The sequence below is a fragment of the Tachypleus tridentatus genome, unplaced genomic scaffold (assembly GCF_004210375.1).
Source record: "Tachypleus tridentatus isolate NWPU-2018 unplaced genomic scaffold, ASM421037v1 Hic_cluster_2, whole genome shotgun sequence".
NCBI lineage: Eukaryota > Metazoa > Arthropoda > Merostomata > Xiphosura > Limulidae > Tachypleus > Tachypleus tridentatus.
Window position 1 is genome coordinate 43164168 of NW_027467782.1, and position 19653 is coordinate 43183820.

The 19653-nt window shown below is 32.9% G+C and overlaps 1 pseudogene across 1 annotated transcript; it reads left to right on the top strand.

Moving 5' to 3' along the window:
- The first annotated feature begins 811 nt into the window (after positions 1-811).
- Positions 812-5542, top strand: LOC143243253 (uncharacterized; annotated as a pseudogene). The gene is made up of 4 exons (XR_013024245.1): positions 812-860; positions 2732-2844; positions 2896-3179; positions 4408-5542. The product of XR_013024245.1 is annotated as an uncharacterized LOC143243253 (transcript).
- The last annotated feature ends 14111 nt before the right edge of the window (positions 5543-19653 follow it).

A 19653-nucleotide genomic window follows, 5' to 3' on the forward strand; every position in this document is an offset into this window, starting at 1 on the left:
CTCCCGCGGAGTACCCGCAGTTTCTTTCTGCCCTTCGGACAGATATACTCGGTGGAACACGCTATGCGTGTTTCGACGTTGTTGTGGATGTAGATGCGGAAAGTGCCGTCGAGACTTGCGATAGACGTCGAAAGTTGTTTGATAGTCGCAAACGTTCTTTTCAAAGGAGTATTTTCACAACATTTCTACTGAAAACTGAGCACCAGTTTGACGGTACTTAGGGTAGCCACGCGGAACTCTCCCGCATAAGCTCTCGCCTTTTACCGCACATAGAAAGGCCGTACTATTGAGTCATGATGGCATTAAATGTAGTTTCCTTCTATATATAGGGAGCATAGTATGTCTGAGACGGACTTAAAAGGAGTACGGCTTTAAGAAATTTTCTCCGTATTGAGTGATGCCAAAGCGGGCATCGATGTGAGATGAGTTCGGGGAAATTTGAAAAGTGGGAGGAATCGTCCAAATCACTTTGATAGTTAAAAACGTTGTTTTTAAGCGTTCATTTTCACCACTTTTTCACTCAAAACTGAGCACCAATTTGGCGCAGCTCAGGGTTGCGATGCGGAACTTTCCCGCTTGGTCCTTCGACTTTTACTGCACTTTAAAATGCCGTACTATTGGGTTCTGATGGCATTAAATTTAGTTTCCTTCTCCATATAGGGGGCATAGTCTGTCTGAGACTGGATGGACACATTGTGTTCAGCCTCCTCTCACCTGTTAACCCGGCGTGCCCTGGACGTGTGGGCTGGTTACGGCCCGTTTCCACACAGGTGGTGAGTACTAGCGAAAACGACTGCCGTAGTGTAAAGAAATGGCCGAACAAAAAATGAAAGTGGCCGAGAGAGATTGCATGAACAAACGTAATGGTGCATTGAAACAATATATTGGGGCGAAAAGAACGTTGCGAGAAGTGATGGTTTTAAGAACACTGTGCGGCGTTTTCCTAGTAAGTTTGTCGTTCTACCCGTCGCGGTGGATACGACACCACCTGTAACGGTGGTTTTTGACGTGCCTCGGTGGAAGAGGTTACTGTCGTAAAATATACGGGTAGCTGTTTCCCTCTCAGTCAGAGGGGGGAGAAAAGCAGTACATCGTTATTCTTTTTTTTTTTTATGCTCATAATCTGAACTAGTTTTGGGTCGGCCAGCATATTTGCAAGCCAGTTGGCAGCTGTGTAGGTCAAACATGTTCATTTATGGGAAGTTGAACTTTCAACTCTCAGATTGTAAGTTGGGTACCCTAACTACCAGGTCTAACTAAAATAGGAGTTGTTATTTAACTCTAAGTTTGTACTTCAGACTGTATTTCACTGCTTAAATATGCTCCAATGTGTGGTTGATCAAATCAGGACTTTAGCAGGTTCTTAATGTTTGATGAAAGAGTGCACATACAGCATACCTTTTTCAGAATTTCTACAGATAAATTTGAGAAGTCTGTTTACTTACTTATCACATCTAATTTATTTTATTTCTATACAATGCCTTTATGTTCCTCTCACCCAAAATACAAGTTCTTTCAAGAGTTTCACACCCAACTTTATATTACTAAAGTTATTATCCACTCACTAAGATTGTCCATGTTCTTATAAGTTTAAAAACAAAATCTCAACAATTCCTACGTTTTAGTATTATCATCAGACATGGAAAGTTACTACAGTGCACAGTTACTGTAAATATACCCATTGAAAAGGTTTCAAAACAGGCTTTTAAAAGATCACAACCAGTGGTGGGATTCAGGGGGTTCGCAGGGGTTCGCGCGAACCCGTTCTTAAAAATTTTTGAGCTTAGCGAACCCGTTCATGGCTTCAATTATACCGTCGAATTGTTGATGTCGTGGAAACTGATTGCGTCACACTTCATCACACATTTCGACAAGAAAGATTTAATGAGAAAATCACAGACCGTATTATTGACAAAGTTCGTCAAGTGAATGCAGTCAGTTTCTTAATTGTCCATACGTTGAACCCCATCTCGTCGATGTAGATGACACGGGGTGCGCGAAGTGCCGTCTCCATGAACCACAGGGCATAGTCTTTCCTCTCAGCCTTCACGTTATTATTGAGGCCTTCCCTTGAGAGAACCCCTTCTTAAAATTTTTGAATCCCACCACTGATCACAACTATTATAAACTATTTATCACTACCTTCTGCTTTGCGAACTTACTGTAAAATTAATTTTTTTTTACCTCCTGTTCTAATTATACCTAACTGTTGAATCTTTCCAAACATTGTTTCATGCTTTTTTATCCGTTTGTGTTTGAAATGTACAAAGATAAAGATTTACTTTTCACCATAATTTAGTTGATGAAAGGTGCAGTATATTCTTTAGCTTGAATATAATTAGTAATTTATTATTTTTATTTACTGAGTTTTGGTTTTAAAAATAAACATAGAAGTCTTAAAATTGATGTGCTTTCTTAATATGTTGATATGTTATAAAGTGTAAGAGGATATACAGTGCATATTCCACCTTAATGCAGTTTGGTAGAGTGCAGTCCAATTAACCATTCGCTGAATAATAATTTGATTTATAGATCATTTTTTACTTTAATGCTGTTGAAGTGTTTTTGTTATGTTTATCTTACAATATAGTCAGTCTGAGATGTCCACTTCATTCATTGTTATGTTATTTGTGTATTTTGTTTTTAAAAAAAGTGATGTTAGAAGAAATTCTGAAATAGCTGTTCTTTTGTAAAGAACATGACTTGAGTGTGCATATGCTTTTTTCTTCAGGTATTCATCCTGTTGGAAACATTGGATGAGAAGAAGGCTCCTTCTGGTGGCCACTGTTAGGTGCCTACTTGACATACCCATTATACTTTTGGGACCTAAACTGTGTCTTCTCAGTGTTTTTTTAACTGGTATTCTAAGAAATGGCAAAGAAAACCCCTTCCTAGACATTGTATCTCAAAACGACTCTTGGTCCTTTTTTTTTTGTAGAGCATTGTAGATCTCTCTGGATTTCATGGCTATATTTCAACTGCACTGTGACAGATCAGAATGGAAATGAAATGAAGTGTTGAGATGCAGCTAAGAATTTTTTTTCACAAGTCTTGTGTGACAAGAAGTTAAATCTGTCATGAAAGATATTTATGTCTTTGCTCAGTATAATGGTTGGAAAGAAAGATGGCACCAATTAATTCAAGCATTTGATCTGCAAGTAGAGAGAAATGCTTTAAAGGTAATAGATCCAAATAAATTGAATTTTCACATTTTAATATTTTATTCCTGTTGTTTTATTTCTCTGATAAATTAATATATTATTTAGATAGGTTTTGTTGTCATATTTACTTTTGACTAGAGATAACTGAAGAAATGTATAAACAATGTAAAAAATATGTTTAGCATAATAGCTTATTTATTTCACTTTTCTAAGACAAACTTTGATATCTGTTTTTAGTGCTCATATTAAGGCTAGTAAAATGAGCAATGCTTATCTGCCTTTTCTCTACCATCTTCTCATACATAAAGTGATAAAATGAATCTAAACCAATTTTCATAGACATCCAATATTTAAATTTATGTAATTGGTACTGCTTTATGAATGTGTTAAAAACACATTTAGAACATCACATGCATTTGTATCTTTATAAATAAACATTTGGTTGCTAAAGTTATTCCTGTATGATTTGTGTTATAACCAGTTCTTGGTTGTGACACAAGTCATGATACTGGAAAGAGAAAACCAATAGATATTAATAAGGTGGAAGCCAAAGCAACAGCCTATTGTGTTGGTGGAACTTATCATAACTAACATTTGTGATAATGTAATGAACCATAAAGGAAAATTTTCAAGCCGGTGTGATTCACCATGTCACATGTTGCATTGGTTGTATACTCTTGTTATAGTAAATGGGAAACACACAGAACACCTGATCGAAGGTCAATGGTGACATCCTCCATAACTGCTTTCAGTTGTGTCTTGGAAGCTTGATTTCTACTGGTACAAAAGGCCAGGTTTTGGTTCTGCATATTATCATAGTCTCCTTATACATCTCAGATCACATTATAAAAACAGATTTGTTTCTTGTAAATCATACAGATGTCTGTTAGTGCTCTGTGAGACAAATAAATCCAGTTCTCTCCAAACCAAATCCAAAAAGTTCACTTTGTTAGTCAAGCTGGTAATTAGTGCCCCTTCAAGTTTATGTCCTGGACAAACTTACTTCTTGTATCTGAGAATGGCTGGTTATCTTCAGGTTAACCCAAGAAGATCGAAACATTGTTCTCTGCTTTATTAATAAAAGAGTTAATACCTATACCATCCATCCTCAGATACATTTTTACTTACCTCTTGCACTACCTATGGTACAGAGCTGCATGGTAAGATATTATTTCAAATGCTCAAACTATAGCAAAATGAACTTGCATTGAAAGTCATACAAGTAATATTTTCCTCTCATTTTTAGGTTTTAAATCTGTAGTCCAGTGCTATACAGGAAGAGATCATGGCTCGTTACTGGATACTCTCCAGACAGTGGCATCCTGATGAGCATAAATATCCTGGGGAGAAGGAGGTAGCACAAGAGAAATTAATTGAGATATGAAGTGCTGTCTCAGATTAAGTCCAAGAGGCTGACTTGTAACAAAAAGTAACAAGATAATCCTGGGGCAATGCAAAACTAAGTAGGAATTTATAATGGATAAATTAAAATACATATCTGTTTCAGTATGACCACATCATACAATGAATCTACTGATAAACTGTTCTAACTAGTCTAAATATCTGGTATCTACAAAACATTTCAGTCATTCCTTTGTTTATATAATGTTTACAGTTAGTTAGATTTCTTCAGTATATTTGGTCTGAAGATTATTATTATTATTCTGTGTATTTTGAATAAGAATGGAAATTTCCACTATTGTTGGAAGAAAAGAACTTATGAATATGTTCAGTGAATCCGTCAAAGTACAGCTTTTAATAGTCAAAATACAGTACTGTGAAATTGATGGAATATTTGGTTAACTAAATGTATTCTCCTTTAATAGAAAAGACTAAATATGCACTTCTATTGGGTAGTTTTATGTGTAACTGATAATGGTTTATTTGTAAAAAAAAAAAAAAAAAAAAGAAATGTAGACTTGAATTCAAAGTTTGTGTTTTATGATGGTTCATTGCTTTTGGAAACTTTCTTTTGAGAAAATTCTCCTTCTGAAAAAATTCCGTAAACCAGAGTGGATACTGCCAGTATTCAGCCAAAAATCCTGATTTTATCCACCAAACAGTGACAGCATCTGACAATGTGTACGTCTCTTTTATGAAAACTAACCTGAACCATGTTATTGTCTGTAAAATTAAGAAAATTGAAATTTCATAAAGTATGGTGACAGTTTTAAGGGAATCATTATAATAATTCCAGCAAAATGTGCAACAAATTACAGGTTTAAAGAATTGTAGCACAACAAGTAATCACTTTTGGGGAGGATCCGATTTCTCAGTGTGTTTGTCTTTGAAGTTTCCTTCATGCACCATTCAAACTTAATTTCCAAGAAAAAGAAACAAAACAATTTGATACCAGTTTAAGTTATTGGTAGTAATAAGTAGAAGGGAAAATATAATGGAATATTTAGGTTTAGAACTACCTGGATGATAGTTGTTGAAACATAAGTAGAAAGACAAGTGTACAAAGTTAAGTATTATTTTTTGGACAAGTATTCAAAATCTCTTAGAAAAGCTTCTTTTATTTATATATCATAGTTTAAAATAATTTTTTTCTAGGCAAGACAGTAAGTTAACCAAACTCAATACAGAATAATAACAATTATTTATATGAGGAAAATTTTGTAATTCATCATATCTATTATTTCCTTGGATCTGAAGTACTACTATTGAATTATGAGGTCCATATTTTCCTTAGCTGTAGAGCATACTTTGATAGCAGGTTTGAAGATTTTTCATGTTATGGATTACTTACAGATGTTTTTCTTTTCTTTTACTTGTTTTTAGAACTTTATAGAATATCTTACCAAAACACAGTAACATATGTTACTCAGACTGTTTATTTAACAAATGAAGGTTTCCATTAATGCTACACCAGCCAAGTTAAAATTATGTCCCTTGTGGCTTTTTTCTTTTCTGTTGTTGTCAAGATGTTTTCTTTACTGTGATGTTGAATTAAGAATAATTTTGGTATTTCAAAGTTATTACAGTGTATAGTATTTTTTTCTTCAAATATAAGTATGTGAATATTTCAATTGTTGCACTAATCCAAACTCTCTACTGTTGTATTTGCTACATCTCTCTGGAAATATTAATTTTACAAGTCAGAGCTGAAATATGCACTGTTCATTTAGTGCAGAAACAATCAAATATGAACATGTTGTCAGGTATAAACTAAAATGTTGTATAATATTTTGTGTGCCACATTTGTCATTTTACGAATATGAATTCAGAGCTTTGGAAGAAAGTAAATTTGCAGTTGTGAAACTACTGTAGTTGATTTTACTGTCATCACTTTGGTTCACGCTCATTAAGGATGTTACATTTGTCTAACATTGAGTCGTGTTAAAACTGTTACAGTTATCACTTCTAATCATTATAATTGTTCAAAATTAATTGATAGTGGTGATGTGTAGGTTTAAAATAGAATGTAACAAGCAAAATTACCCATTTATAGTGATGGTTGCTGTTTAAATAATCTAGCAAAAGTACTTGTCCCAAGTGACAGTTACTGTTTAGGTTAATCTACCAATATAAATTATTTCATAAACTTTTAAAATGTTAACTTTTTTGCAATCTTGGTTTCAATCAGAGCCAAAACTCTGACCTTTTTATACTTCACACCATAAAATAATTAATCACTTCAGTTGTGCTAGGAGCTGCTCAACAGTAACACATGGTAAATGTACATTTGTATTTCTTATAGTATGTCATATTTTGAAATGTTAATGATAGTCTGATAAATATAGAATATCCTACTTGTGAAATAAAGTTTGGTATTAACATTATTCATACTTGTTTTACTATCATTTCAAAAGTGAATGTTAAACTTTGCCCAAATGAACAGATCTTCAAATGCTACATGTTTCCAATATATAAGAATTCAGAAGTTATTAACAGTTGCCAGTTTTAAACATAATGATAAAATAATGAGTATAAATGAAGATTATCTGTTGACAGTAACTGTTGACAGTAACTGCTAGAATAATAGTTGTACAAACAGAAACAGGTGTAGCACAAAGATGAACTCAATTTTACTTTTCTGGTATCTACGTGTAAACAGAAGGTTAACAATTGCTTTGTTCAGTGAACCAACGGTAATAACTTTGTATTAATTGTTAGTAATGTGTGTCCATTGCCTGTATATTTCACAAAGTGTTTGATTTTATACTTTTGTGGCAGATAGAAACAAAACTAAGTATGCTTTGTACATACTGGTTGACAAATAATTTTAAAGTAATTTTGTGTAATATTAGAAAATGGTGCCTTATTTAAAACAAAGTACTCTAATAGATTAATAAATCTTAGTTACCACTTATTACATCACATTTAAAAGTCCTGCTATATTACTAGGTGTAAATAAAAAGGTTTATGTTATTTTTTTAATTGAGAGAAAAACTTTAAAATGTGACCCAAAAAAGGTTGTTTGTTATGTAACAGTTTTGACATGTATTCCTCTTAAGCATTGCTTGTTGTGTAATGATATTTATGCCTAACAGTTTTTGCACATCTATTTACAAGTAGTGGTTTAAGCCTATTGAATATCATTCGAATATTTTAAAATAGTAATACATAAAGGTAATTCAACATGAGTACACATCTAAATGAAATTGAAATCTCTTTAATATTATGTTAAGTTTTAGTTATTCATTGGGTCCTAGAAAATGTAAGAAATGTATGGTAATGAGGAAATGTATTTTTCTTAAAATTTATATTTGAAGACTTAGTCAAATAACTTTTATTATTGCTATTATTGGTTTATTAAAGGTGGCATACATGTAGATCATATCTTCTATTGCAAATGTCACAAAAAAGGTTTTTGTTGACAGTTTTAAGCTGTTTGTAAATCAATAATTATGTTACAGGTTAAATTGTTTAAGTATACAATAATATTCTTTCACACATGTAAGTTATAATCTATTTATATATTTTCTCAAGCCATTTCTTATTGCATAGGTTTAAGTATTAAGAGAAACATGTGAACCTCACAAAGTTAACAGGTGAATTCCATATCATGCACATTCCAGTATCTGGTCGATACAAGTTCAGTATATTATATTTTCCAGTACATTGTACTTTATTATTATCATATACATTCTTGTATTCAAATAAATTCAATCAAATATTGATCCATTGAATAATTGTTTACTGTCTCCTTTAACAGGTGTAATCTTTATGATGCATTTACATACACTTAACTTATTTCGTCTGCCTTTTTAATTATTTATTTTACAGTGCATAAAGGAATTACATGAAGAATAATTCAGTACCATTGTAATAACAAACTTCTGAACAAAGCAAGTTAAGTGTATAGAACTGTTCCAAAATGCTCTTAAATGTAAAAAAAAAAAAAAAAATCATTTTCTCTGTTCATGTCACAGTGTGTTACACTAATTATGTCACATGTGAAGTATGACAAAAAATGCAGTAATATGCAGTATAAGGTGTGAAATAAATTATATTTTAAGTGTGAATAGTAATATTTCTTTTTCTATTTATGATTCAATTATAGTAAATAATATAAGGCTGTATTAACTTTCACTTAGAAACATCTGACAGACTCATAGAAAAAGGAATGCATATTCTGTTTGCATTCAAACAGAGGTAATTAACATTCTTCAAATATTATGTCTGGTGATTTGAAAACACAGCTTGAATTCCTTTCATCAGATATTTCAAATGATCACATAATGAACAACTAACCTTATATACCTTGTATACTTTAATGGTATTTGTTAATTTACCAGTACAATGGCAACCTGCAGTTAGATTGTTAGAGTAGGGTGGTGGAATCCAGTCAGAAAACAAAGAACTCTTGTCAGTTGTAGGTTAATAACAATCATACAAAGAATAATAAGTAGGATGTCTCTTACTTTTGATATTGAACTTTTGCTGTTGTTTTGATTACTATAGTGGTTTCCAACACAGACAAACACTTTGAACATCTTTAATTGAATGTGTTACTGACTGATTGACAAATACGTTATGCTTCTAGAATCATTTTCATTATTTTGGTGTGATAAAACTGACTTTTCTTGGACATTAATGGAATTGCATATAAATATTCAAACTAGTGAATCAACTGCTATAATAAAATTTTTGAATTAGAATTATTTATGGTGATATTATGATATTAAATTATATTTTCAGTAAGGGACACTTGTACTGATGAAAATTTGTAACCAAGTTGATTCTGTTAATATGATTCTTATATGTACCTGTAAATTAATTAATTAAGATTTTGAAAAGATTGCTTTTTTGTGAATTTGTACTTTATGAAATTTGGAATGTCAAGTTTTCATGTAAATCCATACACTTAGAATGGGGAAATGAAGCCACGTTTTACTTCTACCTACAAAATTCTCACAGAATTGAAAATGTTGTCTCTACTATGCAAAAATAATTTATCTTTAGAACAATATTCATTAACAACGGATTATCTAATTGACACAAATGGATTTAATGTTTTTTAATTTTACAATTCTTGTAGTTTTTTAGACCATATTGAATTTGCTGAGTGAATTGCGTAAACACAATGTAAATTTGTGAGGATGTTACAGTAGTACTTCGGGTCTCTCACATTTAAAACTTTTCTTTATTTGGGGAATTTTGTAGGTTCTTAATTTTGATGTCTCACTTGTGGAAGTAACATTTATGTTTCACTAGTTTTGGAGAAAACAAAGGACCAATTAAACATATATGTTTCAGTGTATGTTATATTTTATAATAACTGATGTTAGCAAAAGGCGAGTGTAAATATAATTTAGCATACATTTTGTACGATATATTAATTTTTTTTAATGTCTAACGTAATGTAGTAATATAGTATAAGTTTACCCGTTGATAGTATTACGTACGGTGAACTTTGTCCTTAGTAAAGGAAAGCAAAAAACTTACAAAAGTTAGTGTTTACTTATTTAATGAATACAGGCTGTACTTATTAAATAAAGGCTTAACTCCTGTTGGACCGAACACAAGTAGACATGCTTATTTAGGTATGTGCAATTAGAAACTTTTGTTATTCTAAAAATCCTGTGTTTTAAAATTATTCATATTAATATTTAATGTGATGTAAACAAAAGCACCGTTTTAGTTTTAGGGTGAAATAATGTTCGGAAAGCGTTGAAATATATTTAAATAAAACCTGGATTTAAAAAATATATTAACGTGTGAAAGACATTGACCTAAAAATAGGCCCGGCATGCCCAAGCGGTTAGGGCGTTCGAATCCCCGTCGCATCAAACATGCTCGCTCTTTCAGCCGTATGAGCGTTAGAATGTTACGATTAATCCCACTATTCGTTGGTAAAAGAGTAGCCCGAGACTTGGTGATGATTGGCTGCTTTCCCCCAAATCTTACACTGCTAAATTAGGGATGACTAGCGCAAATAGCCCTCGTATAGGTTTGCGCGAAATTCGAAAACAAACCTAAAATATAGTAAACCTACTTTTAAACACTGAAACAAGTCTACGAAAATATTCTGTTTCAAGAGTAAAATAAATCCAAATTAAGGAGTAACAAATATTTTTATCTTATATTTAGGTTACATGTCACATCGTGTTCTAGTCTACAGAATGCCTGATTCTTTTCGTGATTTATGACAATCACACGTTTTACTGACTTCACAACAGTACAAATTGAAGTATTAAGCGTCCATTGTATGACGTCATTTTAGTGTCTACTGGCTGATAAATGACACGTAACTGTACAGTTCGTAACCCGGATGAGATAATAAAACGCTGAATGTGCTCACTTGGATGATGGAAGTCGGTGAACAAAGTTTAAAAGTTGATGGAATTAATGTTAAACAGAAACACATAAGAGAAGTAAACGACTTAGAAATAAAAAAAACAAAAAGTATGTTTCACCATCGTAAATACAATTGGAAATAAAAGTACGTCGATCATTGTTGACCCGCTATCTGTTGGTGATTTAAAACTAAACAATTCTCTTTTTATCATTAAACTGAATAATGCGCTGTTATAATAAACACTACTTGTCTTTAGATACCTGGTTCAAGTGTCACTAGAATACATTTATATCGTTGTATCGTTTATACCATTTCCTCTCCGACACATTTATATTCCACATTTTATGTTCTCATATTTAATTCTATTTCTATTCTTTCAGATGTTAAAGGTAACAGGACGAAAACGAACTGCTTTATCGACTTGGCCGTTATACCTGAAAAACGGCTGAACGCCTCTTGGAATTGTCGTAGGCCTTTGTTATTTTGGAGACCTGAATATTTAAGTTTCATTCATAGCAAACGAACGTGCGTTATGATCATAATGAGAGGATTGTACTGGATAAAATTTTGCAGCACACTTTAATGGCTGACAGTACTTTCAGTAGAAGCCACTGTTGGAAATAAACGAAAACAGTGAAGACTGAATAGATTACAGGAAAGGGATTTTCTAGATATGAAAATTTCGTCATTTCCTGAAAAAGTTTGTTATAGAGAATATTCTTAGCATACATTTTGTACCCAACTTACTGCATAAATTTCAAATTATACGTGTACAATGGTATAGAAATGTTGCTGGTAAAACTATAAGGTATTTAAACTCTGATACATTTGTAAATAAAAAAATCGGTAAAACGTAATAAGGTACACAATCTTTTAAATGTTACATGTCAGGTATATTTTGAAGTATACAAATTGCTTTTACTATACAACATACAACTTTGTGTATTTGTTACAAAAAATCAATAAGTGTAAATAGTTATCCCACGTCTTGTGGAACAGGCCATTCGATGACGCTACATATGTGTGGGTCTGAAGCGAGAAAGGAATGTTGTCATTAAAGATAATGACATATTGCACTCCAGTGGTTCAGCGGCATGTCTGTGAACTTACAACGCAAAAAACCGGGTTTCGATATCCGTGGTGGGCAGAGCACAAATAGACCATTGTGTAGCTTTGTGCTTAATTCAAAATAATGACATATTTCCAAAATTTGTCACCAAATGGCGCGCTCACAGCTCAGTGTGATGTCGTTGTTCCAGAAAGTGTCACCAGAGACTCGTTTCTCGAGCGCCATGAGTTGTGTAACGACGTTATAATCCGTGATGCCTTCTCTACCCACAGCAGCCACTTTAAATATATATTGATGTTATAGTTCCACAAAGTAGGACTAGCATAAATTTGGTCAGTATGAGTATAACTAATACAGTTAGTTTAAATAAACTTACAGTTTGACTCTTTAATTATAAATCTAGCGACTAATAATTTTAATAACATGATTATAATATTTTTTTTTTTGACAATTTATTACTTTTCTTACTATAAAGATTTTGGAATTTGATACATAAACGACATGACTATTAACACAACGTTTAGGGAAAACATGTAACCTGTTGGTCCACCTCGGCTGTTCCATAAGTAAAAAGATTTAAAACCAACCCTTATCATTCATATACTAATGAAGTTTTCTTTTGAACTCACTTATATTTACTGCCACTACAACATCCAAAGATCAATCAAACTTTTAGATTTCAGCCTCTCCTTATATGACAACCCCCTCTATCCCAGGTATCGTAGTAACCAATAGGCCGGGTGGTTAAGGCACTCGACTCGTAAGCGGAGGGGCGCAGGTTTGAATCTGTCACACCCAATATGCTCGCTCTTTCAGCCGTGGGGGTTTTATAATGTAGCGCTTAATCCCACTATTCGTTGGAAAAAGAGTAGCCCAAGAGTTGACGGTGAGTGATGTTGACTAGCTGCTTTCCCTTTTGTCTTACACTGCTAAATTAAGGACGGTTAGCACAGATAGCCCTCGTACTGCTTTGCGCGAAATTCAAACCAAAAACTGAACACAATATTCCAAATGAAGTCTAACCAGTGACATGTTTAATGAAGTTATGACCTCGTTAGCTTGTATTCAATATTTCTGTAGATACAATATGAAGTCCTATTTGCCCTACCGCAAGTAACCACACAACACTTGGATAGCTTTAAAGATTAATCACTCATTATATCATAAATCATGTAATGTCATATATTTGATGTTTTGTAACTGTTACAATAATAACACTTTAACAGTAAGCGAAAATTACGCGTTTAATGATTTTATTCACTATAATTTAAGCCAATCTTTTACTGTTAAACTGAACGACTCTTGTATATGGGACTTTGACAGATTTGTATTAGACCAAGGGCTTTTGCCTAAAATATATAAACTGACGTAGCCCGTTTTGTTTGCTCTTAAGTTATATAATATACCTGCCAGGCGAGTTGTTTAAAGAATTTTTACAACAATAATTGTGATTATCTAACAAGTATTGTTGTCAAACAACAATATTTTGTAATAAAAATCGCGTAACCTTTAACATTCTGTGGGCTAAGCAGATAGCCCGATGTGGTTTTGCTGTAAGAAAAACAAACACAGACATAATCTTTAGATTTTTCCATCTCCTTTTAAATTTGTATACTTTGAATTCAAATCAAAGCTGTTTCCAAACTGAATTGTAGTTCTGTTGTGTTACCACAAATGCTCCACCTTCTAGTTTCTGTACTTTGTCAGTTTTGGTGTTTAACATGTAAATTTTATAATACATTATTTGTCTAGTATGTTTGTTCCCTCTAAGGATTATAGAAACACGTGGTTACAATATTAATATTATTAACAATGATTTAGTTTCTTAGCGACACAGAAATTAGGAAAATTTTATTACCTTCGTTACATAAAACGATTACATTTTACTGCAAGCATACATTAAATTCCAGTGAAGATGAACTTATTTTTACAGGCATTTATTTTTATAGTACTAGGTGCTGTATTAACCGCAATGCCCACACGCACAAAAGATACACGTGAAGGTATTAAACTCGACGCCTTGAACAGCTTATTTTATTAAGTAGTTAATATCTATTACTGAGTATATCTTTAATTTTGGGCCCGACATGGCCAGGTGGCTTAAGGCGTTCGACTCGTAACCTGATGGTTGCGGGTTTGAATTCCCGTCGCACCAAACATGCTCGTCCTTTCAACCGTCGTGGCTATATAATGTTACGTTAAATCCCACTATTCGTTGGTAAAAGAGTAGCTCAAGAGTTGGCGGTGGGTGATGATGACTAGCTGCCTTCCGTCTTGTCTTACACTGCTAAATTAGGACGGCTAGCGCAGGTAGCCCTCGTGTAGGTTTGTGCGAAATTACAAAAAACAAATCTTTAATTTTGATCTAAGTAGATATCTTCGGCTGTCGGAAGTTAGTGTTATACGTGTCAATGAAAAGGCAAAATTCGAGAATAAATACAGCACTGCGTATTGTTCTCTCTTGGGATTTGGGTATCATATGGTCATGCAGTGTTGGTTGGTGTTAGTTACTACTTTAGGGTCAGAATGGGATGAATTTACTCCGACCCTTTTATCATCAATGCTCATGTACTGGTATACATATATAGATTGTTTGTTTTGGAATTTCGCACAAAGCTACTCGAGGGCTATCTGTGCTAGCTGTCCCTAATTTAGCAGTGTAAGGCTAGAGGGAAGGCAGCTAGTAATCACCACCCACCGCCAACTCTTGGGCTACTCTTTACCAACGAATAGTGGGATTGACCGTCACATTATACGCCCCCACGGCTGGGATGGCAAGCATGTTTAGCGCGACGCGGGCGCGAACCCGCGGATTACGAGTCGCACGCCTTACGCGCTTGGCCTTCTGCCAGGCCGTACATATATTGATATTATTTTGCCCTATCAGTTTGAAGTCTAGTTTGGTGGTGGCCCTTTTTAAAATACATATATATATTATCTTATTATTTTGTTATTTTTTTCATTTATTTATTTTTGTGTTTAAAATATATGCTGATCGGATAGAAGTGTTTAGGACTATCTTCATCGTGTATGAGGTATGTTTTGTAAATATTTAGTAAGTTGTCTGTTGATGCTCTACTTTTCTTGCGAATGAGACTCGAGCATAGTTGGTTCTTTGCCAGACTTTAATTTCATTTACATGGTTAATACATATTAATTTTGAGTCATAGGTTAGACCTAGAAATTTTGCCGATGTGGTAGGCGGAAGTAGTGTTCCATTCATATATATTTCAGGCTGTAGTTTTTGTATTTTATCAACTTTGTAAAGACACACAAGTTGTGTTTTTGCTGTATTTATTTTTATTCTGTATCTTTGACAATAGTCGCTTATTCTGTTTAGTTGTGGTTATATGTTTGTGACTGCTATTGTTGTTGTTGTGGCACTTTTCCAGACGGCCACATCATCACTGAACTGTGAGGAGAAAATAGGATTAGGACCCTTCAATGGCAAATTGTTTACATACATGGTGAAGAGTATAGGGCTAACCACCCCTTCCTGAGGGACGCCAGCTTCTGGAGTAAAGTACTCAGAAAAGGTTCCTCTACATTTATTCTACACTTTCTAGTTTCGAAAACGTTAGATTACAGCGAATAATTCCACGCGGTTCATTCATGTGGAACTGTAGACCATTGTACCATACAGTGTCACATGCTTTCTCAATGCCAAGAAAGCAGTGCACTGGTTTTGTTAAAGGTTTATTAGGTTTATTTGCTGGCTGTTATTCCTTATGGAACATCAATATATTAGCATGCTTCCGAGAAACTGGTATGTGTTCTGAGGATAGTGATAAGTTAAAAAGTGCTTTTAGGTGGTCAAACAATTTTGTAGTGCCCTTTTAGAAGGATGGCTTGTATCTCATCTTCACACGGAGATTTGCTTTTATTGCTTCAAGAAGTTCATGTATGGATATTTCTTTCATTAGGATCGTGTCTTTGTAATTTGTGACGAGTCTTGTATTTGTTTCAGATATACTTGTTGGGACAATTGGTCCTAATTGTTCTTTGTTGTTTAGTGTATAATTTGTTACTTTGTTGTAAAAATAAGCATTCATATCTGGATCTGTATGTTTTGAATGTATTCTGTAGTTGGTTCACTTACATTTGTTTGTTTTGAATTTCGTACAAAGCTACACGTGGCCCATCTGCGCTAGCCGTTCCTAATTTAGCAATGTAAGGCTAGAAGGAAGGCAGGTAGTCATCATCACCCACCGCATTTACATTATAACGACCCCACGACTGAAAGGGCGAGAATGTTTGGTGGGACGAGGAATCGAACCCGTGACCATCAGATTACGAGTCGAGTGCCTCAAACACCTGGCTATCCTGAACTATTTGCAAAAAAAAAAAAAAAAAGAATACTGAACAAAATTTGTGTATATATTACAATGTACATCAATTGATAAGGAAGTGACTGAAAACAGAAAGGAAAAGAAAACTTCTAGAAGATTGTTTACCCTTCTCAAGTGTGAAAACATTTAAAATTTTGCTAAACAAGTTTAAACACCTGGCCATGCCGGGACCTGTTTACTCTCTCTGTAAAAGATAATAAACTCAGGAGTTCGTAAATAATTTTAATATTTTGAATATCGTCTTTCCAAGATTTGCAGTCACGTTATGTTTTTTTCTTATTATGAAAATGTGTGTTTTTCTTATAGGAAAGCAACAACGGAAATCCTCGTGTCTACCCCTAGGGAGATCGAACCCTAGATTTTAGCACTGTAAATCCTTACATATCGTTAATAATGAAAATATATTGAGTTGAAACCTATGGTGACTTACAATACCAAAAATATATTTTAGGGCCATAATAAATTATTAACTACTTTTCTTCAGGAAAGCTCATAAATCGAAAATTCTGTTAGGAATAAACAAAGTTTAACAAATGTAGTTGATAGTTTATCTTGCTCTTTATCTATTTAATAAAACGTAGTTTATCGACTTGTAGAAGTTTGGTATAATAACATTAATGTTATATCAGTTCAAAACATACCTCGTGGTACAGCGATATGTCGGTAGACTTCCAGTGCTAAAAACCGGGTCTCAATATGTGTGGTGGGCAGAGCACAGATAGCTCATTGTTTAGGTTTATGTTAAATTCCAAACAAACAGTACAAAGTAGTTTTCCTGATGTCAACAATACTTGAACTATGAATTATATTATTCTTTATTTTAGCATTCGAACAACCAGACAAAGACTTCGACGAATGTCCTGATGGATACGCGATGAGATTTAATCTGTGTTGTGACCAGTATTTGTGACTTCTAATTTTAAAATAAATCGAAAAAGGAAACACTGTTTTGAACAAACTAAGCAGTCAATTATTAATTATATATTTCATCCTGCATTTTATTATTAATTGTCAAAGTTAACACTATTTACATATACGGACGTTTTTTAGATCCATGTGAACCAGAAGTGAATGTCTCATCATTCAGTCCTTCTCCAAACAAAAGTTAGTTACTATACAAATGATGTTATTCAACGCATATTTTCAACATGAGACAGTATGTTTAGAAAGGCTGGTGACAAGATGTCGTGACGGAAAAATGTTACTGGTCATTATTTTCTATCATGAAGAATACATCTCTTACCATTTCACCACTCGTAGCAACTTTAAAAAAAACGTTTATTCACTTTGAATTGTTTCCGATAGTTTTTCAAGGTGTTCTCTTTGGTTTTTAGTTCTTGTAAACACTAATTATAGATTTCTATGAGTAGTCTATCAGATAAACAGTATTCAGTTTACAAATTGTAAGCAAGTCAGTATCGACAATCACGCATCTTTGAAAGTCTGAGAAATCGTTACTCTTGTCTTTTGTCTTGTTATAAATATATCTGAAATAAAGGTGTTTAGTCACATGTTACATAAAATTATCATACTATTTTAATGTGAAAACACAGTCAGTATATTTGGTTATTATAAAGTACAAAAACAAGAGATAAAATAAATTTTAAAATGTGATAAATAAATATATTTACTGGTATTATCACTGGAGAAGTAAAGCCATACTGATATTTCACACTTCGTTACCTGTACTGTTTTATCGATGTGTATGTGTATCTCTGTTTGAATACTGAATGGAAATTTAATTCTAGTAACTCAGAACGCTGTCATTATATGGTTCTCTTAACCGTAGGTATAATGTATGAAACATAATCTCCTTCAATATTATCACAGAACAAAAACAAACTGCTATAAATTCATTTTCTTTTAACTTGTATTTTTCCATTTCAGTAACATCAATATTAGATCATCCCATTCCCTCATGATTGGTGCAGCAGGAATAATACTTTTGATAACTTGTTTAAGGCAAGAAAAAATATTATTTTCTTATGTTTAGTTGAATAGATCTTAATATAATTTCTAATTTTTGTGTACATTCTTGATGATAAATTTCAAGTGGCTGAGAAATCCAAAATGTTCATTAACTGGAATAATAAATAATGGTTACAAACACTTGCAGTAAAAAGAAATAATAAGGTGAAATTAGCATCATTAGTTTATAATAAACTGTAATTTATGTGTGGATCATCATTTAAAACTTAAATTGTGGAGCAGTTTTTTCAATATTACAAGTTCTTGTAAGTATGTTATTGTTTAACCAGTTTTATATGTAAATACAATAAGGTACTGTGTGTTATTACAAATACTTGAAGTTGAAACGTGTTAAAAATTTGGAAACCTAAACTTTTACAATTAGAGTAATTGGAAAACACTTGAGATAAATACAAAAGGCATTTTCATTCAAAGAAGTTATTTTTTAATTAATGATTATCGTATTTATTTTAATACGATATTTAATTAAAAGTGGAATTTATTAGCAAGTATAATATTTATTAAATTATCCCTGTTATGTTATAACATTTTATTTCTGTTTAATTACTGCCATTCAACATGTTGAGGAAGCCCTTGTGCCTCTGGTTGCTAAATATTATTATTTCTAGATTATAATTAGATTCTATTTTTAATTGAAATAACACTGATGTATAAATTATAATTAAATTAAATCACTTATGTTATTTATTGGTGGTTTTCTTCCGTAGTCTTATAAGTTTGAAATGGTGCTGCCAGTCAGAAAGGGGGAAACAAGATGAGGTGATCGTCGAGAAAAATACATTAAAACCACAAAACTCAATAGTAAAATCAAATAAACATTTAAAATACAATAGAAAACCACACAATATTATGAAAAATAGACCAAGGAAAGTGCGGTATGTTCAACTGCCTCAAGTAAGTAATGTAATGATAGAAAATGTCATCATATTATTCTCTTTCCCAGCAAGAGCCTTGTAGTGGTAAAGCGGTAGGTCTGAGGACTTATAAAGCTAGAAACCGGGTGTCGTTAGCCGTGGTGGGTAAAGCACAGATAGATCACTATGCTTAATTTCAAATAAACAGACATAAGAATAATGTAATATATCTTCAATCATGTATGTTAACTTACTTTCTGTACATTTTTATGCTTGTGTTCTTCGTGAAGGTTAGACTCCGTTATAAATATAATGTGTTAAGGTTATAAACTTTACTCTAATCTTCCACCTTAAAATAAAGTTTCAATTTGATGGCACGGTATCACTTTTGGATGGAAATTGTAGACGGTTTGAATGGACACCTAATGATACCTACCTTCTGGAAACGTTGTATATATCTATATAAAATACAGGTTTCTTCTTT